Source organism: Ruditapes philippinarum, unplaced genomic scaffold, assembly GCF_026571515.1.
Source record: "Ruditapes philippinarum isolate M1 unplaced genomic scaffold, ASM2657151v2 ctg10280_1_1_1_1, whole genome shotgun sequence".
Lineage (NCBI taxonomy): Eukaryota > Metazoa > Mollusca > Bivalvia > Venerida > Veneridae > Ruditapes > Ruditapes philippinarum.
This window is the reverse complement of record NW_026856017.1, coordinates 1-6,943: the sequence shown is the minus strand read 5'-3', so window position 1 is coordinate 6,943 and position 6,943 is coordinate 1. Positions and strand designations below refer to the sequence as shown.

At 34.6% G+C, this 6,943-nt stretch overlaps 1 pseudogene; it reads right to left on the bottom strand.

Moving 5' to 3' along the window:
• LOC132745126 (mitochondrial carnitine/acylcarnitine carrier protein-like) lies at nt 1-6,901 on the bottom strand (annotated as a pseudogene).
• Nucleotides 6,902-6,943: the final 42 nt, after the last annotated feature.

Genomic DNA, 6,943 nt, shown 5'->3' with positions numbered 1-6,943 from the left:
TGTGAAACACAACAGTTTTAAGACTGTTTATTTCAACTAGATTCATTGCACAGCAGTGCAGAAAATATATTATATATTCTATGGTTGCATAAACAAGTTCATACATGTATATCACAATTTCTGTAAAGATTTCATTTTTTCGGCACCAGTTTCACTCAGTCGATCTCTGGATAAACCATGTGTAGGAACTTCATAGCCAATTCATAACCCATAAAACATGCCTGAAATTAATAAACAATTTATGTAATTCTTGTAACCTTTGTCACTTTATCTCTACCACTATCCTTCTTCAGAATAATTAAAATATAGATGTACAGTTGAATCCTAACATCACATTCTTTTAAAAGCAAAATATAATATGGAGTTAAAATTTGCTTTGTATACATCATAATCATTAACAATTTATACAATAAAGCAAAGACTTCTATTACTGAGGGATAAGAAGCTATAAAAATAGAAGATTTTCAAATCCTGACCCACAATTCTTTGCAAGAGATTCACTGGCCCTTGGAGTTGATCAATTTCTGCCATGTTCAATAACCGTATTTATATACATTTTTAATTTTTTATCCATTATAGAGAATAATTTACATCTTCTTTTTTATACATTTTTGCAACTTCTTTTTTGATTACCATAACAATTTTTTTGATAACATGGCGGCATACATATATTGGTAAAATTTCTTGTGTCAAAAATGGTCCCAGAAAATCTTGCAAAAATGTGAACTTGCGTGATAATAAATCTTTGATATAGATTTTAAGTGTATGATTTCATAGTTTCCTTTCCATTTTAATATAGCTCTGTGAATGAAGTGAAAGTGTTTACACTTATTATGCTGGCAGCAGAAGAACCTCATGTGATCATTGCAGACCAAGATAAGCTGGTACATCTATTCTATCTGATCATGGTCAAAACTTTTCTTTAACTTTTCTTTATTCATTAAAGGCACATTATACCTTAGAAATCTTTTTTTTTAACAAATTCTTTAGAAAGGTCAAATATGCGTTCAATAATATTTTAATAATAGATTTAAAGCATTTTTGATGTTAATCATATGAAAATAGAAGCACTTAGCAATATGCAAAATGTAAACAAAGTAGAATTTTGACTGCCTTTCACTACAATTTTACCAATTGCCATAGAGAAAAGAAGCAAAGATTGTTCATATTTATGGCCAATGAGTAACTATTTAGAAACTGTTTCAAGTTAAAAGGAAAAGTTTTCTGCAAAATAAAAATGATAGCATTTCTGATGCTTAATGGGCCTATAACTGATGGGGAGTAATAATAAATCTTACAGCATTTGCTGGGAATGCACGCAGCATCACTGGAACAAGACCTTTAAACAAGGCAGATGGTCCCTCCTCCTTTATCACATGTCTAAACACATCTCGTATACCATTTGGATACATCCCAGCTGGAGCTATCATTTGTAAAGTAAACAGTATAAGATTAGATTTTTATGCTACAAATTAAATCTGGGGCACAGATTTTACTAATTTAACACAGTTCTTTCATTAGAATACAGAGAGCATACTTTTCTACACTTTGGAAAAAAAACATTTTCTTTTAAGGCACACTTTGGATTAATTATGATTATATATATTAATAACATAAATTTCTCTAGTTGTAGAAAGGGCAAACATTTGAGCCGCGTCACGACAAAACCAACATAATGGGTTTGCGACCAGCATGGATCCAAACCAGCCTGTGCATCCGCACAGTCTCCATGATGTTCGCTATCAGTTTCTCTACTTGTTATAGGGTTTGTAAGCGAACAGCATTAATCCTGATCAGACTGCGCGGATAGTAGGCTGGTCTGGATGCATGCTGGTCGCAAACCCATTATGTTGGTTTTGCCTTGACGCGGCTCATTTGTTTGTTATGTTGTAATATTAAATAATGGATAAAGAAGATATAGCGTCTCTCCCTCAAAATAACTCTAAAATACTTCACAAAGTAACAAATAAAGACAAACAAAACAAGATTGCATTTGTCAAAAATGCTATGCCACCACATTAATACAACAGTAAAAAGTAGTGTAAGAACAGAAGATTTTTTTTTGTTTCTTTACAATTGAACTTTGCCATAATGCAGCTGAGTCTAGTGTATTTTGTGGTTATGATGTTTGGTGGCATAATAAATTCTAGCCATTGATTAATTAAACAAGTAAGAATTTCCAGGCCTGTATATAAAAGATTTTATGAGATGTATGAGAGGCAAGAACATTCGTTCAATGGCGAGAAAGTCAAACTGTGTTTCATTATCTTGTACTGTGCTAATATAAAGTTCATTCAAGAACTGTTGTAGGACAGTAACGCTCGACTATTCAAAAAGTTGTCACAAGTGTGTTTCATTGAGTATAAAAATGCTTACCTATACATAAAATTGTCCAAAAAGGTACAAAGGCTTGTTATTAAGATGTATTACCGAGTTAATCACTGCTTTATTATTATGAATGCATAAAATTGTTACAAAAAAGGCACAAACCCTTCAGTAGTTATGGAGATACCAGCTTACAAGCAAAAACTTAACCAAGAATTTCTAAGTCGAAAAAGGGGCATAATTATGCAAAAAAGCAAATCAAAGTTATAGGACTTGTGCCAATTATCTTAGATAATCACAGAGAACAAGTGTGTGAAGTTTCAATCCATTCCCTTCAGTAGTTATGCAGATACCAGCTTACACGCAAAACTTAACCAAGAATTTCTAAGTCAAAAAAGGGGCATTATTATGCAACAAGTGGGCCATGATGGCCCTGAGGTCGCTCACCTGTATATAGGCCCCTGGAGCAGGGCCAGTTTAAACCCCAGGGCTTTTATTTGAACAAACTTAAGACACCCATTAGAAGATGTTTCTTGATGTTAAGTTTTTACTACACACATATAATGAAAAACAATGACCTCTGCCCTCCCCCACCCCCTCCACAGGCAGGGCCAATTTTTACCCAAGGGCTTTTATTTGAACAAACTTGGTAGACACCCATAAGAAGATGTTTCATGCTAAACATCTAAGCTCTAGCTCATTGGGTTTTTTAAAAGAAGATTTTTTAAGTTTTTACTATACACATATAGTTAAAAACAATGACACCCCTGGAGCATGGCCAGTTTTGACCACAGGGATTTTATTTGAACAAACTTTGTAGACACTTACCAGAAGATGTTTCATGCTTAATATCTAAACTCTAGCTATTTGGGTTTTTTCAAAGAAGATTTTTAAGTTTTTGCTATACACATATAAGGAAAATCAATGACCCCGGGGCGGGGCCAATTTTGACCCCAGGGCTTTTATTTGAACAATCTTGGTAGACACCCATTAGAACATGTTTCATGCTAAATATCTTAGCTCTAGCTCTTTGAGTTCTTTAAAAGAAGATTTTTTAAGTTTTTACTATATGCATATAGGGAAAATCAATGACCCCCTCAGTGGGGCGGGCCAATTTTGACGCCAGGGCTTTTATTTGAACAAACTTGGTAGACACTCATTAGAAGATGTTTCATGCTAAATATCTAAGCTAAGCTCTAGCTCTTTGGGTTCTTTAAAAGAAGATTTTTTAAGTTTTTACTATATGCATATAGGGAAAATCAATGACCCCCTGGGGCGGGGCCAATTTTGACCCCAGGGCTTTTATTTGAACAAACTTGGTAGACACTCATTAGAAGATGTTTCATGCCAAATATCTAAGCTCTAGCTCTTAGGGTTTTTTAAAAGAAGATATTTAAAGTTTTTTCATTCGGTTGCCATGGCAACCAGAGTTCTGCATGGAATTAAATTCTTTGAACAATTTTTAAAGGTGACCACCAAAGGAACATTCCTGTGAAGTTTGGATGAAATTGGCTTAGTGGTTTATGAGGAGATGTCTTTTAAATAAAAGTTTACAGACGGACGACGGACAGACGTCAGACGAAAAGCGATCACAAAAGCTCACCCTGTCACATGTCACTGTCACCCTGCCGACGCCGAAAAATGGGTGACTTCATCAGCTCTATTATTCTGCGAAAAGTCAAGCTAAAACTACATGTATATACTAACCTGTTTGTAGGCGAGACTTCAGGACATCAGGGGCAATACCCACAGTCCAGTTAAATATACCAGCCATGCCTCCAGCAAATAACGTACGTGAAATACTCAACTCATTACGGCTGAAAGTTTAAACACGTGTTAGACAGCATGAAGAAATTTTGCTATTATGTATCTTGTCTCACATTGCTTATGTATTTCATGAAAATGTGTGTTTTCAATATTATACAAGAGCGATCAGTAATCACATGTGTCGCCTCATGATGGCCAATTTCATGTTGGGACAAATTTTGTGACAGACGGACAGACAGACGGACAGTGCACAACTAGACTTGGTACTGATCATTCCTGTAAAGTTTGGATGAAATTGCACCAGTGGTTTATGAGGAGTAGTCCGGACAAGCTTTTGCGTATCTGGCAACACACAGAAAAAAACACCTTTTTATCAAAGGGCCATAGCTCGGCCAAAAATCATTCAACCGGAAAACCCGTGCAATATGCGCAAGGACTTGAGCTACAGATCAATCCAGTAAAGTTTCATTGAAATTGCATTAGTGGTATAAGAGAAGTAGTCCGGACAAACTTTAAAAATAAAAATTATTAAAGGGCAATAACTCAAACAAAAATCATTGAACCGGAAAATATTGACAATATGCACAACTAGACTTGGTACTGATCATTCCTGTAAAGTTTGGATGAAATTGCACCAGTTGTTTATGAGGAGTAGTCCGGACAAGCTTTTGTGTATCTGGCAACACACAGAAAAAGAAACCTTTTTATCAAAGGGCCATAACTCGGCCAAAAATCATTCAACCGGAAAACCCGTGCAATATGCGCAAGGACTTGAGCTACAGATCAATCCTGTAAAGTTTCATTGAAATTGCATTAATGGTATAAGAGAAGTAGTCCGGACAAACTTTAAAATTAAAAATTATTAAAGGGCCATAACTCTGACAAAAATCATTGAACCGGAAAATGCTGATAATATGCACAACTAGACTTGGTACTGATCATTCCTGTAAAGTTTGGATGAAATTGCACCAGTAGTTTATGAGGAGTAGTCCGGACAAGTTTTGTGACGGACGGACAGACAGACAGACAGACGACGGAGAAGTGATCCCTATATGTCGCCACTACTCCGTAGAGGCGACACAATAAACAGTAAACATTTTTCTTTACAATGCAAATGTAATATTAAAATGTCCCCTCAAGCAGTCCCAGTATATATTGCTTTATTCTTGTATATCCGACAGGATTATCTACTGTTTACACAGGTGTCAGAAAAACCTGTCTTACACCACCCATGTAAGACATGTCACATGTTTTATAATGACGTCATTCAAGCGCGCCATTTATGACTGATCTGCATTCTGTGAACGATGTCATTTTGCTGTTACGAATGAGTTTGTAAATTCATGCTACTATAAAATGAAAATATTAGTTTAAGTTATTTCTTTCCTAACAATCATTAATATGACATATGCATAAAAAGAATAAAACACCGGCTGTCATCACAGACACAAATATCTAGCTCTCAGGTAATGAGAAATGAAAACAGCAAAATGACATGAAAATTGCAGACTTGGATTGATTCTGTTCATGATGGATAATGGAAAATTGCAACATTCCTTAAATCCTCTAGCACCAGCTTTTGTGGTATTAAATTTTCAACACTGAACCTGTTGCAAATGATCCCGGATCCCAAAGGACAAGAAAAAAAATACAGTCATATGGTTGTGTGACAACTGATTCCAATATAAAAATATAGGCCTAATTAACAAAGACAAAAAATATGATACATTTAATATAAATGACATACTTATGTCCTTCTGGTGTTAACACATGTTGTAACCATTCATAGGACATGAAATACATTCCACTGGCTGGTACATCTGTTAAAATCAAATAATAATATATCTTATTAAGCCCTTAACCAGCTGGCAGCAACTAAATCCACCCCTGTGATCTCATTATGATCTGCTTTGTTAGAATAGAAATAGTCAGTACATATTTTGCATTTTGTTTCCTAAAAGTAATGAATCCTGTCCAGATTGAAAATAGGAAGTTCATTTAAGAAATTTAGCTAAGTAAAGGTTAAGTTACTAAGCTTGCTTTTAAAGGTCTGTTTAGATTCTATTCAAATTCTGAAAGCTACTCAAATCTATGTATTTTGATATCTGAAATCCCTAAAAATAAAGGATGTACAGCTGTAGCTAACAAAAATACACTGAATATAAAATGACAAAAACTTAATTATGTGAATAAAACTGACAAAAACTTAATAATGACAATTATCATGTTGTGTTCATATCATTCTGGTCATTATCAAGATACTTCTAGTTGTAACAAAGAGTGTCACTATTATTTGACATAGGAAATTATAAGTTTATTATAAGTTTATGGAATACCGGTTTTGTAAAAAGTTATGCTTGCCCCTCACCACTATTGGTTTGAATCCCGTTAAGGACTTTGGATTCTTTCATGTGAGGAAGCTATCCAGCAAGCTTAACAAATGCTGGTGGTGATACTCAGCTGCCTGTTCATGCACAGAAGGGCACCTTAGATATTCCTCCAGCAATAAAGCTGGCAAGTTGCCAAATGATCTATACCTTGTTGGTGTGACGTAAAACCAAAATCGATTTTTCGTGGAATTTAGCAAATGATTCCCTGTATTCGCCACTCCTGGTAACAATGTTCTTTCATTGATGGATTTTTACTGATGATAAAAAAGTTTCATATAAACTGTATAACTGAAAACAAACCTCTTAATAAAGTAGCACAAGTGCCTCTGTATATACTTCTTATTCCTCCTTCTTTGTACAACTTCTTCACACAATCTACAGGTCCAATTATATAACTTATGTTTGGAATCTGCTTGAACCTGATAAAAACAAAAAAACATATTTATAAAGTATAAACTAAT